The sequence below is a fragment of the Arvicola amphibius genome, chromosome 11 (assembly GCF_903992535.2).
Source record: "Arvicola amphibius chromosome 11, mArvAmp1.2, whole genome shotgun sequence".
NCBI lineage: Eukaryota > Metazoa > Chordata > Mammalia > Rodentia > Cricetidae > Arvicola > Arvicola amphibius.
Genome location: NC_052057.2, coordinates 40,943,901 through 40,961,893, shown reverse-complemented (window position 1 = coordinate 40,961,893; position 17,993 = coordinate 40,943,901). Strand labels below are relative to the sequence as shown.

Genomic DNA, 17,993 nt, shown 5'->3' with positions numbered 1-17,993 from the left:
TCTTCCTAAATAAAACTAAAGTAAGTGACAAATGCACACGAGGACACACTAAAGGGAAACAAAATACAGACAGGTAAAAGCTGTCTGGCTGTCATGGCTGGCAGAAGCAGGAACTGTGAATAGAGACACGAGAGCGTGCACTGAGCACTCACAGAAAAGTGATGCAAATGTGATGCAAATCAAAAATGTCATCTTTACACATTCACAAATTTGTCAAATTAAAAGCCTTTGAGGACACCCCAACCTCAAGGAAATAAATAAAAGCCTTGACCAAACACTCATTATTCCCTGGATCTCCAAAAGGTAAGACTGGTGGAAGGGCATTAAAGAGAAAGGCACTGTGGAACAAAAGGGAACTAGACTAGACAATAAATAACATATCTTCTAGAGGACACATAACAAGCAAAGACTTGATTGGCAGCAACAGAGCAGAAGACTGCTGTGATGAAAACCTGTTGGAAAATAGCAGGACAAGGAATTTTATGCCTACAAAACTATCACGAGGAAAGGAAAAATGAAGAAGGTATTTCTGGACAATCAGGTTCACAAAGCTTTTCTTCCCCTGAGCCAATCCCCAGGCTTAGTCAGAAAATGACTACAGTTAATTAAAGGGGGAGGCTAGGAGGTAGAGAGATCCCACACACGGGGACTAGTGGAAACCAACACAGTGAACAACAGCCTACGTAAATAATGGAGAAAGGCGACAACATTTCACATTAATTATAAGAGGCAGTACGTCCAAACTAGAAGACAGAGAGAATGGAATCTGTGTGACTGAAGTAGAAAATGTTCAGAAAGAACAGAAGTTCTGATTAGAGTCAGGTAGCATTAAGGATGTGTTGAAGAATGTGTGTGATTTTCATAATAAGAAAAAGGCAAATAAGTGGAGATTTTAGGAGGAAAGTGCCCCAAAATTATATAAGATCATACTTCAAATGAAGAAAACAGCAGTTTTGAGCTCTATGTAGTATGCATGAAAAGATAAACCTAAGACATGACTGTGAAGAAGACTACTGCGATGTCCCATGTGGTACAGAGGACAAACCCATTAACAGTTACACACAGACATAAACACTACTAGTTCAACTATTAAAATCTACTTATAATCAAAACCGAGAGTTCAGAAAGGGTATAAAACAAAATGTCACCAGTTCTTGTCAGCATAACAAGTAACTGTCAGAGGACTGGGAAGGAAGAACTGGGCATAACTAATATAGTCTAACACAGGAAGCAATTAGGAGTTCAGCCCGGAATTCCAGGTAAAGATGAAAGGAGCGACTCCACAAAGCCGTCCTCTGACCACTCTACACATGGTGCACACATGCACACACCATACACACAGCAATAAAATTTCAAAGATTTAGAAACAGTAGAGGGTTGGATGTTATGGCAGATACCTTAACCTCAGCACTCAGGGGGCAGAGGCACATCTATGAACTCTATGAGCTCAAGGCTAGCCTGTTCTATGTAGCAACTTCTAGGGCAGCAAGACCCTGTCTCAAAACAAAACAACAACAACAAAACAAAAACAAAAAGCAAGCAAACAAAAACTGAAAAAGAAAAGAGTAGAATGTTTAAAACTGGGATTAGAATGTTCACATTGACTTTAATAACCCTCAAGTCCAGTGGCTACTAATAGTAGCATTTCTGTTTCTCAAATGAGTTTATTAGTTTATGTATTTTTGCATGCACGGTGGTGTGATGTACGTGTGTCCATGTGGGTGTATGTACACTTGCAGGTATGTGGAAGCCTGTACATGTGGAAGCCAGAGGTTAATGCTGCGTGTCTTTCTCAATCTCTCTTCATCTTTTTTCTTTTCTTTCTTTTTTTTTTTTTTTTTTTTTTTTTGAGACAGGTCTTTGGCTTCACTGGAGTTCACCAAGTGGCTACCGAGACAGGCCAAATGAGTCAGTCTCAAGGGTTCTCCTGTCTCCACCTCCCCAGCTCTAGGATTACTGCATCACATTGTATTGCTTTTCACAAGGGTTCTGGGACTCAGCCTATGTCGACACACTTAGACTACAAGTGCTGGATGGACTGGATCAGCTCCCCAGGCCACTCCCATGGTTTTCTAAAGTTTGTATTGCAGCTTAGTATTGGAAAGGGTTAACAGATAGATACCCGCTTTTTATGAATCTTTCTAGGTGCTGAGGAGCTTTTTTGGAAATCTTTTAAGATAGAGTAATTTTTCAGTGTTTGGCTTATTTCAAAATATGGGACCCTAACTTTCATTTTCTTGGTTTTGGTTCAAGAAATATTGGCAGAAAAAGTTGACAGCTGGGTATAAGGATATTATAAGATGATTCCAATTATCCAAACTGTTTCTTTTAAAAGAACAGATGCTACTAAATGTTGCATTGTTAACATTTGGTGTGAAGCTCAGCTATATGTCCTCTACAGTTCCTAGGATCTCAGTCTACAGCTGGCCACTGGTTTCCATCAACACCTTAAGAACTAAGTCTTCAGCCAGGTTACACAGCTAAGTTTCAGAAACCAGGATCTGGATGTCCACTGAAAACTTACACACAGAAAAGCTTTTGCTAGAGAATAAGAGATTTCCTACATAAATATTTTAGCTCAGATTAAGCAAGTATTTTGAAGAACCCACTAGTGAGTACACAGCCTGCTCTGCCAAAGAAACAAACACACATTACAGGCAGAGGAGAGAAGGCCAAATGTGAGAGTAGCAGACAATCAGTTTAGTATCATTCAACAGTCAGTTCCCACCCCAGAGCAATAAGCATTATTTTACAAACCATGATGATGAAGAAAATATCTCCCATTCAAACAAAATAGAAGATACACTATCTGTCAGCCACAAGAAAAATGCCTCAAAAAGTAAGAAAAATCTTGCTATGTTTCCTGTAAAGACTGAAATCAGAAGTTATGTGTCTTGTGTTCACGGCCCTATACTTAAAAATCTGGGAACTAAGCAGATAATTTCTCCAGACTTCATTTTCCTTCCTGAGCAAACACTTGCCGTGCAATGCCTCTGTGGTGATCTGATGCCAAACAGCCAAGGTTCTAGATAAAATGCAATGTTAACCTCCAGAGGCTCTTAAATCTAGTGAGGATGTGCAAATAAACAAGTGTAACTGAACAATTCTAGAGCCATGGAAACACTAAGGGAGAGCCTGTCTGCTTCTGAGTGCATCCAGGACATTCAGACAAGATTCAGAGTGCCAAGTCAACAAGCTATCAGGAAGGCGCAGTCAAGACAGAAGAGAATCAGCGCCACAGGAACTCACGTCAGAAAAGCCCGAGTGCGTGCGTCTGAAACAGTTCAGGGTGTCTAGATAGAAAGCTGGAGTATGGTACCAGGGTAAAAAAATGAGCACACGGCAGTGGGTGGGGGCCAGTCTGCACCTTATTCCAAGGCTGGCTTCCTTCACATCCTCGCCTGGAGGCTGCATAAGGGACACTCACTAAGACCCATGTTCCCACCACTACAGATCTGTTGGGTCAGAATTTCAAGGATCTGGGAAATTGATGTCTTAACAAAATTTCCTACACGTGTAAGGTCTTGTTTAAAGCAAATAACAAGACTTCAACGGACAAAAGTAAAGACATCCAGGTAAATGAAAGGCAAAGAAAGTTTCTGTTGTTACTATCATGAAGTCTATAAGGAGGAGCAAGGTAAGTCCTCTGGGGCCACTTTAGGCTGGCACATCTGATGGCTGAGGGTGCCCACTGCAACTGTGGAAGTAGTGTCTCTTTCCATAAAACCTATTTCTGACAGCTTGCTGGTGAAATTCTGCCAGTTACCAAGCGGACAAGTCTGGCAGTCGTATGGATATGGAAACAGGACAAAGCAGAGTCTGGTCAGGTAATCCAGTGACACAGCACAGGGTAAAGGGGACACTGAGAAGTGACCAGACAGACCAAGAGGTGTTTCTAAGAAATAATACCCAAATCAATTGGATATTACTTCTTAAAAACAGAATAGAGTAATTTACAACATTCCTATATTACCACCTTGAACAGGAAAAGATCACACAGAAGAGATGCAGAGACATTAGGGAACAAGTATTGATGTTAACGCGGCTTCTTTCTGAGTAGTCCCCACATGGCCTAACCCGCACACGGAAATGACTTCTGTTTCTTTCTGTGTAAAACCCTTCCATGCGCATTACAGACGTTCACTCGCTTCAAATGCTGATTGAGTTGTGGGCATTAAGTCCTGTGTGAAGCAGAAATGCAGCACAGATGAGGGAAAACATACAAACTGCTTTAGACACCACTGAGTCTTCCCATTCTCTAACACCTTTCTTTTGCTATAGTTGTACACACATAGTACATACAACTTTGTATTTTGCCTTATTCACTTAAAAACATTTCCTTAAATTACTGGAAATTCTTAATAGATATTTTTTTTACATGTACTAGGATTCAAACCTCAACTTTAAACAGTCTTCCAGATGAAAGTTTTTATATGACTACCTCCTTCTGTGGGATATGGACTACTGCACAGTAAGCTTGCTTCACCCATTCCCTCTGGGGGTTAAACACATTTCCTGCATGTGTGAAGCCTAGTAATGAGCCCATATTCTAGGTCTGTTGTTCATTCACCTCAGGGAAGGAAACTTCGAGCTTTTGAAAATGTTTGTATTTTAAAATATTTTTAAACATTTGTGTCTTGAATTTTTGCAGAGTTCTTGATTATAGTTTTAAATTTTTTCATTTGGATGTGAGAGGAAAAAATGTCAATGATTTAAGAGTAAAATATATGATTTTCTACTTGCTAAACACTTTCAATTCATAGTATATTCTCCTACATATATTCTAGTCTCCAAAACACCTTTGTCTTTTCCTCTGGATTTCTGATGAGTCCTTTTTATGGAATAACACTTCTGGGGTCCTTTTGAGCAACTGGATAGCCACAGTCACACCAGTGCCCAACTCTTTCATTTTAACTCTGTAGTGCACTTTGACACCTCAGAGAGCTGGAAAATTAGCTGGTTTTGACTTTTACTTAAAGTCATCTTTCTTTTATCTACTTATAGTCTCTCAGACAAAATTAAGAGCTATCCTAATTTCTCAAATGCATTTTAAATGAAACTTATGATAATCTTATAAATCAATAGGAAGAACAGATTCTTATAATAGCTGAGTTTCCCATCCAGGAATACCCTGTGTCTCTCTACCACAGAACTGAATACAGTGATTGTTTAACTACAACTCATGTATTCTTTTACCATTATAAATTATATTTTCTAAACAATTATGATCATAAAGGAGAATTACTGATTTTTAAATTATTTTATATGTAGTTACTCCATAATCTAATAATGTCTCAGTTGACTCTTGGTGTTCCTAGAAATACAATTATACCCAAAATGTAAATTTCCAGTTTCTTTCTCAGTATTCATCTCTTTTCTAAGTCATGTCTTAATGTACTAAAGCAAACCAACGACTACAATTTAGAAGCCAAATAAAATGACAACTATAAAATAAGAGCAAAGACAATCCAACAGTCTGTTAAGTGCATTTTATGACTACCAAGTAAGAATTATCCTAAGAATGTAAAGAATGGCCTTGAATGGCTACCACAAACTATTATCTGTGCTTGTGTATTCTGATAGGTAAACACGATCACACATAATTTTATTATTTCAATACACTTTTCCATTGTCAGTGTAACTATACACATCCATATGGAACGTGCAGTTGTCATTTACCATGTGCTGAAAACTGCTGAGTACTAACTCTACCTCATGTGGGATGAAGCTGTCCAAGGTCAGTGATCACCAAGGACACCAAGCCACATAGTCATCTTTCTTCAGGCTAAACTGTGAAAGCACTTTTGAAAAATCTTTACTCCTTGACTTCAAGAATTACAGTTATAACATCTTGTCTTGTGACCACTCAACTATCACTCTGCTTCTCACCTCTCTATTCTTTTCTAAGACTGTGGATTTGCTAAATGAAATGGTTTTAACCATACAGGGCAGAACATATTTTATAAATCACAAAGTGAGAATCTGCCAGCCTCTGTTTAGAGGACTAGAAAGACTAGAAACAAGACAAAGTAAACAATCCGAAAGGTCTATACCTCACTCTCCCTTCCTCATGTGATACTTACTAATGCTCTTCATGTAAGCAACCAATTATCATCCATCAGAGTTGGGAAAGGAAGTGTATCTTTGCCTCCATGTGCTGGTTTTGTAGCTGGCCAGGGCTCTGCTACCTGGCCAAGGAAGACTCTTAATGGGGTCAGTGTATGTTTGTTTTTAATGCAGAAAAATGGGACCTGTTACATTTCTAGAATACAACCAGAATACTATGTTACTTGTTAACTGAATGACACCAGACAAACCTAAGAACACCTTACTGAATGGCGTTGTGTAACAGTTTCCTCCAAGACTTAAACATTCCACCTCACAGGGAAGCTCCTTAAACAAAATGGAAAACCACTCAAAATAGCCCCAGGAAGTCCCTGAAACTGACCAGATTCACCCTCTCAGAGTAAACAATAAAAGCTGAGCTGTGAAGAGTGAGTTCAGATCAGCTGCCTGGAAGAGATTTAATCCTCAATTACTTGGAAAGGACACTCTCCAATCCACTGAGCAGCCTGCAAGATATATAGTGTGCCCTAGGTTCCCAGTTTTTGTGAGCTGTCACCTGTGCTGGGTAGGCCTTGGTGATGCAGCTGTCTTTGAGTCATTCTTGCTCCTGTAAGTAGCCCCTCACCTGTATTCCTGTAAGTAACTCCAATAAAACTCATTTGTTCACCAAGTTTGACTTTGGAGGTATCCATACTTTAGTCTGTCATTGAAACTCAATCTGGGCAAGTAGATATATGTGTTGTGTTCCCCCCAAAAGTTTTGTCACACAACAAATGGCTACTGATTGAGAGAGGCATTTCCAGAGGTGCTAAAGATTCCAGAAACCAACTTAGTGTGTGGGTGTGGGAGAAGGAGGTGGCGGCTGCTCACCATTTTCCTCCTCACCACTGTATTTCGTAAATATTTTTATTTATGGCTGCCTTTTGTTTTGTGGCTATAAAAGCTCACATTGCCATCTCCATAGCAGAATACATCATTCTACACAACCTAAATCTGTGTTCCCAAGACACAGTGGCTCATATTTGTCTCACACTTTTATTCAAACAGGGCTTTTTACCCTTGAACAATCTCTTAAATCAGCCACAAAAAAAGTACAGTGCTAATGACTTTTGTAGTAACTAGGTTTTATACTTAATTAGGATATACCTGTATGTTTGAGTAACCATGTGTGCACATGCACAGATTGCTATAGCCACATCAGCAAGCTACCTGGGAACAAATAAAACTATTCAACCAACCTAAGTGGCAGTTCCTCTTCCAAGATCATAGGATTAATCAAGACAATACTAGAGGCAAGTAACATGAGTAATAAAGTCACACTCAATACCATGAGATTTTCATACTTAGTTACTGACACAAACCATAGGGGCAGCAAATTCACAGTGCAATCTTACGTCCACTTTAAAGCAAAGCTCAACAATGGATGTGATTGCCATATTTAAATTATCATTTCATCACCATTTCACATTTGCCTGAGAACTAAACGTGATGAGACTCCAGTGTGCTGACTGCGTGTGGAATTGCAGTTCACACGTGTATGAAGTGCTACTGTGAAGCCTGAGGGAAATAATGTGTAGTGACTCTACCCTATGTTCATTCCTGACATTCATAATATTAAAGTTCATATTTGAAGGAATTCAGAATTACTCAGGGAGGGTCTGGGGAGATGGCTTAGGTGAAGCGCTTGCTGTGCATGCACAAGGACCTGAGTTTGATCCCCAAAACCCACATTTAAAAAGCCATCAGAACGGTGACACACACTAGCAAGCCCAGCATTGGGAAGATGGAGAGAAGGAACCCTGGGGTTCAGGAGCCTGTTTAGTCTAGCCAAATCTGTGAGCTCTAGGCCCAATCAGAGATTTTATCTCAAAAAAATAAGGTGGAGCCACATATGCTGGCTCATGTCTATAAGCATAGCACTCATGAGGCACAGGCAGATCCCTGAGAATCCCAAGCTAGCCAGGGCTACATAGCTGGACCATCACAAAAAGAAAGAGCTAGAGAATGGCTGATGAAACCACGTGACACTGATTCACAGCCTCTATACATGTACATGTATATACCCACACATGAACACTCACTCACACATTCACTCCCGCACTCTCTCTACATTTAGAAAACTGAGGAAATTAATTTTCCCTCACAGCATTTCAGCTAAAAAAAAATCAGTCTATGTAAACATATATACAGTGATGGCCTTGAACTCCTGATCTTCCTGTCTCAGACTCCCAGATGCTGCAACTACAAAAGCATATCACTATACTAGTCCAAGATAGTAATGTCAATTCCTAGATTAGTCCTAATAGCACAGAAGGAAACAAGCTTTGAGCCAGTGCTGGGGCAGTCCCCAGTCACACTGTCTGCACATGTACAGCAATCTCTGAATTCTACGGTTTTAAAAACAGTAAAAGCAACATCCAAACACGTATCAATAACATTAGTCTTTAAATTAAGTGACAATAAAAAATTCAGCAATTATGACAAATTACTGATGTAAAATAGTAACAACATATTCAATTTTTAAAAACATGTAGATTTGGGTTAGCAGATGGCTTAGTGGATAAAGATAATGCCACCAAGCCAGACAACATGAGTGTGATCCCTGGCACCCACATGGTGAAGAGGAGAAACGATTGCTGCAAGTTGTCCTCTGACCTCCATTTGTATGACAGATGGCACGAGCTCCCTACCCCTCCCCAAAATAACTAAGTATTTAATAAACAATTCTAAAGCCCATACATTTTCCTGGTTTATAAGAGCTATGCCACTACGAGATCATACCCTGAATAGTGACTGGCTGTGCATCTCATCAAGAGCAGTAAGGCCCACACTGCTCAAAGTGAGATAAGAAAACAGAAACATCTGTTTTCTAGAACTTAAATCTGAGCACCCACAACAGCACTAAACCCGGCGAGATGACGTGACATAAATCCGTGACACAGCTGCTTCAGAGATTAAAGGGAAAAAGATATTAGACACATGGATATAAACCACATGGCTGCCTTCCTTATTTTCACATAATGGAGTCATTAAGTTTACATGATGTCTAGTCAAAACCCTCCATTTGCAAGACCCAGTATTTAATAAAGACCCTAATCCAGTGAGGACCGCATACAGGCCTGTCACATGTGCCCACAGGACATGACTACGACCTTTAGTACATGAAGACGGGAAAGGTACACCCACATTTCAACAGAGAGCTACTCAAGGTGTTACTGGGGTTGCTGAGAGTCTAGGGACAGTCAGAGACGTCCTGGCTCAGGAAGCTGAGACCAAGATGAGAGAACCCAAGCCCATTTTCCTTGATACTTGCTGTCCACTCACTTTCCACTCTTCTCAAATGTTGAAATGTTACCGTTTTAATGGGAAGAAATTAAGCAGTAAGAACTCTAAGCCTGTTAGATGGCAGCATTCACTAGCTACCCAGAGCCAGGACCCCACACAACATTCTCAGAATAGAATGTCCCACTGCACAACGTCACAGCTCCAAAATGTAGTCCTTACTCTCAAGGTGCCCAGGGGCTGTTAGTGAACACCCAGTGTGTACTGGGCGCTCCTAAATGCTTTCCTGCTTTGTTATGATACTGGCAGTCATGACCACCTTCTTTTTCAAATGAGAAAACATGTATCACTAAGACAATATGTAACCGAGAGAGACTAAATTATTTCCCCCGTGTCTCAGCTCTGGTTTTAGAGTATATGCTCCTAACCAGGCAGTCCAACACACTGGCTATCTTCTTAAATAAGGCTGTCCTGACTTCCATGTTCCTCAGTGTTGCCAGATTACTCACCTTAATCTTTACTGAGAAAACTTTATCTGCAGGAGTACACTAACCTGTGTATTTGGTATGCTCTCCTCAATAAAGATGACCACAGAGTACATCTAACAGTGCTTTAGAAGCAGTATATGAACTTTATTTAGAATTATATGGACAGGTGGTAAGACGGCTCAGTGGACAAAGGCATCTGCCATGCAAACCTGCAACCTGATTTTAATCTCTGGGACCCATACAAAGGTAGAGAAAGAGAACCAACTCCATCCAGTTGTCTTCTGACCCCACGTGTATCCTAGCATGCATATCTACACACATAATCACAATAATAAATTTTCAAACTTTAATTAAACAATTTGGTAGACCTGGGAGTCTTGTAACACTACTAAGGAACTGAAAGCTGGTCACTCCATGGAAAAACAGTTGCTTTGCTTCTTCCTACCATTCCCGCTTATCTGGGTAAACCAGATACTGCTTTGAAAAAGTCATGTTCAACTTGAACAGCTAGCATATAGTCAGGAAAAGCAGTACAAAATACCCCTTTCACATATGCTTTAGACACTGCCTCTGAGAGCATCACCTGCCAACCACAAGAGCTGTTAAACTTTCAGGAAAATTCACGAGGACACACTACTGATGCGACCCTTCCTCCCCCGCTGTTGTAAAACAATTTCATTTCAGGTAAGACTACTTAAGTGATGACTGATTTCAATATTTTTCCCATTGATGTACCTTATATTTGATGCTGTGCTTCATAAACCTGGATTCTCAGAACAGTGGCAAATTTGGTAAAAAACAAATTTAAAAAAAACCAAAATTTTGAAGCTGCTAACAGGTTTCCTATGGGAAAAAAAGAATACTTCAGTCTCAGGCTAAAGCCAGTGTGTGCATTGAGAAATGCAACAGTCCTTCAAGTCTAGACCTGCAGCAAGTCCATCATGAAAATCACCAGGAAAGCAAGAGCTCTCAAAGAAAAATAAGCCACAGAAATCGGCTTAGCATGCTGAAAAACAAGTACACACGCAAAACAAGCCTAGATACCCACTACCTGAGAGGGTCACTGACCAACAATACCACCGGGTAGAAAGTGACCTTGGTGTTTACAGAGAGGCCAACAGCAGCTCAACACGCCCGGCAGAGAGCAGTGGCTGGTGCCATCTTTCCATGTACTTGTCAGCACAACTGGGGACAGGCCTAGGAAAGCTTTCTGTGCACCGCCTGGGTGCTAGGGAACATATTTTCCTAGAAGTCTTTAACAGTGAGATGATGCTCAGTGGCTATTAAGGGTGCTGTGACTGGTGTGCTGGCCTCCTGTGGTGGCCGCTGGCATACACCGGTGACCTACTCTCAATGCCAGTGAGTGAAATGACCACACCTGCCACGAGCTTGAATCCCAAAGTCACGGATGGAGGAGGGAGGTTCTCCCCGCAGTGGAAGCCACAGAATTTCACACAAAAGCTTTCCAATATGTACAAACTTACAAACATACTTTTTTTTTATTTCTGAAAATAAAGGAACTGAGGACTATAGTCCCTCCAGAGGGTGGCTTTATTCAGCCTGAAATGAGAAACGTCTGTGAATTGCAGAAAACTCCAGACATTTTCCAGGTAAGGAATAAGCACTCTTAAAGGCCACGATCTAAGGGCACGTAGCTAAGCTCAGAGCTGAATGCAGAGCTCCAGCACTTGGCAATCCGACCCAGTGTTCCCGTCTCCCTGCACTATCAATCCTTGCTAAAAATTTCCCAAGACAGGAATAGAAATATGAAATTCATCAACAACTTATAAAGTGTCCCTTTCTAAAACTGTACATGCATGTCTGCATGTGGGAATGGGCACATGAATACAATGCTTTCAGAGGCCGGGGCACCGGATCTCCTGGAACCGCAGTCAGAGGTATCGTGAGCCTCGTGCCATGGATGCTAGTAAGCAAAGTAGGGTTCCCCCAGAAGGCAGCAGGAAGCTCTCTTAACCACTGCCATCTCTCCAGCCCAAAAGTGTTTCTTAGTACTTCATAGTACTAAGACTGGCAGTTTCTTCTTAAGTTACTTTTTCAAGTGTATAGCTACTAATTAATAGAAATATAAAGAAAAGTATCCTGATTTCCTAATGAGTCTAAATTTAAAAATCACTGTTTTTTTGTTTTTTTTTTTTTTGGATGGAGTATCAATATGTAGCCCAGGCTACCATGGAACGGAACTCATTACACAGACCAGGTTGGCCTTGAACTCAGAGGTCCACTAGCTTCTGTGTCAGGAACCTAGAATGAATGAATGCACACACTGTTTCCCCTCCGTCTACACAGTGCTGGCATTACCACCTAATGTTTCCAAGCTACGTGATAAAACAATTCTGGCAGTCTTACGAGCACCCTCAAATAGTCAGCATCACAACACGATGAGTCTACCATGGTACAAACTTTCACCAAACACACTGACTTCTCCAGCTTCTATTAAACAAACAGTAAGAACCTGAAATGTACCTCCTGTGTGCAGTCCCTTAGTTCTTAAGAGATTTAAAGACTAACGTATTTAAGCCTAGTGCGGCAGCTTATGCCTATAATCCCAGCACTATGGAAGCTGAGACATGAGGATCAAAGCAAGCTGAAGGATGTCCTGGGTCTACATACTGAGTACCAGGTTACTGTGAACTACACAGCAAGCTTTAAGCAATCGGTGAAATAAATAGGTGTAACTAAGACAAAACACTTTATTTCAGATGGCAATGTGGATTTTGACAGAAAGACTTCTCTGTTATAAATCCAATTATATGCTAAAAGATACTGGAAATTAACTGCTTATAAATGAGTATAATTTGGACAAACTGTTGTACTAACTACCAAAACCAAGTACTTTATTTCCATGCCAAATAGAAAACACATTCTTGTATTAGATATAAATTTAAAATAATTATCATATGTATATTATTTCCTAAATGGTTTTATGCCAGAGTTTGGGGAAACACTTAAATTTTCTCCTTAATACATTAATTGTTCAGCAGGCAACACAATGCAGCTCATACTGTACTGAAGCAGGCAGAGTCCAAAGGTGTGTCCCCAAAGACCCAGGGCATCAGTGAGGGGTCAGGCACTGGGATCAGAGCTCTTAAAAAAAAATCCAAATTACAAGTGTGTATGTGCACTCAAGGCCTGGAGCCCACAGAGGATCTGGCCTGAGCTGGAGTTCCAGGGTTGCTGGGAACTGAACTCCTCTGTAGGAGCAGTACAGGCTCTCAACTGCTGAGGCATCCCTCCAGCCCAAGGTCAACACTCTAGAACAAGCAGAAACTGCTTCCTTAGAGGGAAGGCAGCTTTGCTATACGCCATCTCTTTCATCGCCAACTTAAAACCTCAACACTGCAGCATTCTAAGATCAGCTCCCGAAATGAAGAGGTGCAGAGGAGGAGCAAATACCCCATGGTTCCTTAACCAGGGCCAACCTCGAGTAACAGTACGTCTACCTAACACAGAGCCTTCATGAAGACAGTGATCCTAGGCTTCATGGTAGAGCCTCAGACTTCACTACCGTGTTGTCTTGTATTTATCTGTTCTATCAAATGCTCAGTTTCTCCTAAGCATCACTCTTATTTTTCAACTTCAGTGGGCTTTCTCCACTACTTCCTGTCTGTACAATGGGAACATGCTTAGTGCCTTGCTTCTAGAATTAGCCCTGAGATCATTTTCCTGTGTTTTCTTTATAACTTAGAAATTACTTAATAATAGTCCCCAAACGTTAAGGATTTATAAAGAGATTTCACCAAAGTCGTTAAGGCTTTCCTTTTAAAGTCATTGTTAATTTTAATTTGCTCCCTTTCTGTGAACATTTGGGACCCTGGAGGTCCACCCTTCACACCCGCACTAGTACCTGGGAGCCTGGAGGGCCACCCTTCACACCCGCACTAGTACCTGGGAGCCTGGAGGGCCACCCTTCACACCCGCACTAGTATCTGGGAGCCTGGAGGGCCACCCTTCACACCCGCACTAGTACCTGGGAGCCTGGAGGGCCACCCTTCACACCCGCACTAGTACCTGGGAGCCTGGAGGGCCACCCTTCACACCCGCACTAGTACCTGGGAGCCTGGAGGGCCACCCTTCACACCCGCACTAGTACCTGGGAGCCTGGAGGGCCACCCTTCACACCCGCACTAGTACCTGGCACTTGTTATCTAGGCACAGTGCTTTCCATTCAACCTGACCAAAGTCTGGGTGCCTGGAAACTGAAGAGGATTCTTAAAAAAAGAAAACCAAACGTCACAACGGTTTGGGAGCCTAGTCCCTAACACCTGCAGCACCAGCAGCTGAAAAGTGGGAAACGGCTTCACCTCATTAGAGGAGACCCTTCCTCTCTAATGGAAATGAACACTTTGGACTACGTCAGTCAAGAACACTCCTGGATCTGAGCTGAATTCAGCTCTCTCGAACTGAGTAGTCACAACCCCATTACACAGATTAGGACATCTGTGCAAAGCAGCAAGCACCCCCGGAGCGTAGGTTCTGAACGCATCAGACTTCAAGGCTACCTTTGCTGCTCTAAATTTTAAGGCTAATCACTGAGTACCACACAGAACATGCAACAGTCTTTCTGAGACAGGAAGACCAAGGCTGAAAAGCTCAGGACTTCCACAGAAACACAGCATTTAGGGGGAAAGGAGTATCTCCAGGTATCTAGTCCACCGGGTCTAGTAATGGTCTGTATGCTGCTGGGGTGCATGTGTCTTTTGGAATGGAGTGCCACTTAATGTAATTTGTAACATCTCAAATATCTCCAAATGAAATCCATGTGAGCAATAGTTTCAAGGATGCATCCTTTTAGTGGGGAAAAAAGTTAAATGTATTTGGCAGGAGTAAAAACCTAATTGGTACTTATGAATTATCACACACTGTAAGGGAGCATTAGCAAAGTGCTTGTTCAGTCAATTGCCTATAACATGTAACTTAACTTGGCTAAAAGGCACAACTGTGTATGTGACAGATCAAGTCCCAGTCCTCCTGGAATTCACATCCTGGTGGAGGACACAGACAAACAGATGACAATGCAGTGAGGAAATTTGGTTACCGTGGGGGGACACGATGCCATGGGAACAGGAAGCAGGGACACCTAACCCAGACTGCACTTTTCAAAGGGGGCAATGTGAAAGATTAGAGGAACCAGCGAGTCAGGGAAGCAAAACTGAGAGTACTAGTGTTGCAGGAAGTACGAGCAGCATTTACAGAGGAGAGCAGGCAAAGGTCAGAAAGCTTGCACTATGTGAGAAACAAGGACCAAGTCAGACAGGCCCCGAGAGACAGGGCTTCACAAGCCTGTCCATTAGATTTTGTAAACTTTAAAACAAACTAAACAAAAAAAGGTCTGGCTCCATGTCAGACAAAGCACAACAGAATCTAACACAACTTTAAATGCTTCCTAGATTGTGCCACCAGGACTGAAAAACATTGTTGCCAGCTTTAAAGGAGCAGGCAAGGGAGTGGGTTCTGATGATCCACCTCGGTGCAGGGCATAAACTGCACAGCAAGACCCCAGCTCAGTAACAGTGGTGGTAACCGCAAGCCTTCCCCTAAACAAATAAACCAAAACCAAGCAAACAAAAACCTGCAAGCAAACATGCTTAACACATTTACTATTGCAAATTTTAAAAATAAAAGATAATCTTAATTAAACCTCTTTGGGCCTTGTTTCCCAGTTCTATTAAATGAGCAATGACCTGGAGAAGAATAGAGTCTAGTCTGAGTGAAAGAAGTCAGAAAATGGTTGTTTTGTCAATGAATCTGTGTCTTTTGCCACCTGTTTGGCCTCAGATTAGAGTATCATTTCCTAGGGAGACTGATGTTGCTCGGCCTAAATAGGACAGGTAAAATAACTTAAGAGAAACCAGACCTCCTAAAAACCTACTTAACTACACCTTACAGGATGAGCTAGGAATGATACTCTGAGATTTCTGAAGTTGGCTCATAAGTATTTTTGTGCAAGGGAAATCTTTCATGATGCTTCATAAACACTTCATTTAAAGATTTCCCCACTTTGGAATTCGAGATACAGAACAGTAAAATAGAGAGAACTGATCCTTTTAATGCCACTCAAGCTGCTAAAGAGATCAAATAGGATTAAGTTCGCTCTCTTCAAATAAACAGACCAACAGGGCAAATGCTCTGTACATGACTGCAACTGTCTAAAATCTCCGTTCGGTGAAGGAAACAGTAAGCTGCCTTTAAAAAGTTATCATCGCCTACTGTGTATGAGTATTCTCTTTCTAAATTTAGACGGTTTTAGAAGGCAGTACTGACTGGGGATAGAGGACCTTATGGCAGGAAGGAAGCTAGGCCTCTAGGGCCCGCAGGTGCTGTTACCAGTCTTCCACAGAAAGCGCCCTCCTGAGAATACACTCACAAATTCAGGGCTTCACTTAGCTATCTAATGACACTTCTTTAATACTACATCCAATTTGCCTAAAATTTTTAAAACCTTAGATAAAGTCAGGGTTTTACATTTATTTGCGTGTTCATTGTTAACTCCTTCCACTTGGACAGGCTTGCTTTATGCTCGGTTATCAATAAAACGGCAACATTTGTTACTTTATTTCCCTCCTGGTGATTACTATTCTGATGTGCTACCATTTGTTTCAATCACTCGCTCTGTGATTTTTTTTAAAAGTGGGAAAGTGCTATTTTGAAAAAGGTACAATTAAAAAAAAAAAAGGTATGGATGCTCACATATTTGTTATTGCCTCCTTTAAAAAGTCCCAAAACACGACATGAAAAACTAAAATCAACAAAAAAAACCCCAAACTCAAAAAAAGTCACACATCAACACCAACCGTACCCTTCAGATAATTTCGACTGGTGACACTGCAGAACACTTAATCTGATAATTAAAAATTTCCACAACACGTGATCTTTAGACCGTGATCTACGCTGTCAACCAGAACCCAACGCTTTAGTGTAAAACAAAAATACCTTACAACTCGAATAGAGACACGTTAACAAATTCTTGAACCGCCATTGCAAAGGGAGCTCACTAATCAACACATCGTGTTTGATTTATCCAAATTAATTCAGCAACACAGTATCTTTTATTTTTTTGTCCCAGGACTTTTTATCCAACGCACCATCAAACGTACAGATTCCACTTCACACGATGTCAACAAATACGAAGAGAGGCTAGCCTCCGATATTGGTCCAAAGTGGTTCTAAAGTTGCAGTGGCAACGACCAGACCTGAGCTACCTGGGCTCCTCCCAAGCCGGTTTCCCCAGGGTCCTGGGAGCCCACGCCCCGCGTGTGCACAAAGGCGCAGTGGAGGCACGAGCTTCGGGCTGCAGTCGACTCGGTTCCCCACAGACGCAGACTGCACAAGCCCTCGGCTCGTCCTCCGTATCTACCCACGTACGGCGGGGACTGACACCGTCCGGGAGCGGCGGCCGAGGCCGTCCGGTCCCCAGAGCGCAGGGGAGGTACAGAGAAGAGGCGCGCCCGCGAGCCGACACCCCGATCCGGGAGGAAAGGCCCGGCAGGAGTGCGGGCGGCGCGGCTAGGCGACACCCGAGCCCGGGGCGTGCGGCCCTTGCGTGCCCTTCCCGGCCGCCCCGCCACCGCGCCAAGGAGGAGGACCGGGCGGCGGCCGGCTACGACGAAAAGGGCCGGGAGCCCGCCCGCCCGGAGTCCGCCCTCCCCGCCATCTACTCACGCTCCGGCTCCTCCAGGCTGCGCGGCTCCCGCCGCATCGGGTCCCGGCCCCGCGGGCGGCGGCGGCGGCGGCGCCGAGGGAGAGGACTGCGGGCGGCGCGGCGCCCGCCTCCCGGGCCCTCTCCCCCGCCGCTGCGGAGCGGCCCGGCCGGGCCCGAGCGCTGCCTCGCCGGCCGCCCCAGCCCCAGCCTCGGCCGCCGCGGCACCGGAACTGCCGCTCGCTCGGCTGCTCGCTCCGCTCGGCGCCGGCCCCGCCGCACGCCCCCACCCCCGGCTCCGCTCGCCGGCGCCCGGGCTCTTTTTCCTTTTGTTTCCAGAATAAACTTTATTGGTCTCTCTTTCCGCTCACATCGTGTAAACAAACAACGAACTCTTCCCCACCCCCTCGCTCCCCCCTCCTGGGGCAGAGGAGGCTGAGAGCTGAGGAGGGGCCGAACTTGCAACGCCCCGGAAATACATCTACAGAGACCGGAAGTGG

At 43.0% G+C, this 17,993-nt stretch overlaps 1 protein-coding gene across 1 annotated transcript in view; it reads right to left on the bottom strand.

Annotated features, from left to right (window-relative positions):
- Pik3ca (phosphatidylinositol-4,5-bisphosphate 3-kinase catalytic subunit alpha) overlaps positions 1-17,621 on the bottom strand; it is a 75,669-nt gene extending 58,048 nt beyond the window's left edge. Inside the window, 1 exon segment of the mRNA XM_038347532.1 lies at positions 17,517-17,621. The gene's annotated coding sequence lies outside the window, so the exon portion shown is untranslated.
- Between the last annotated feature and the right edge of the window lie 372 nt (positions 17,622-17,993).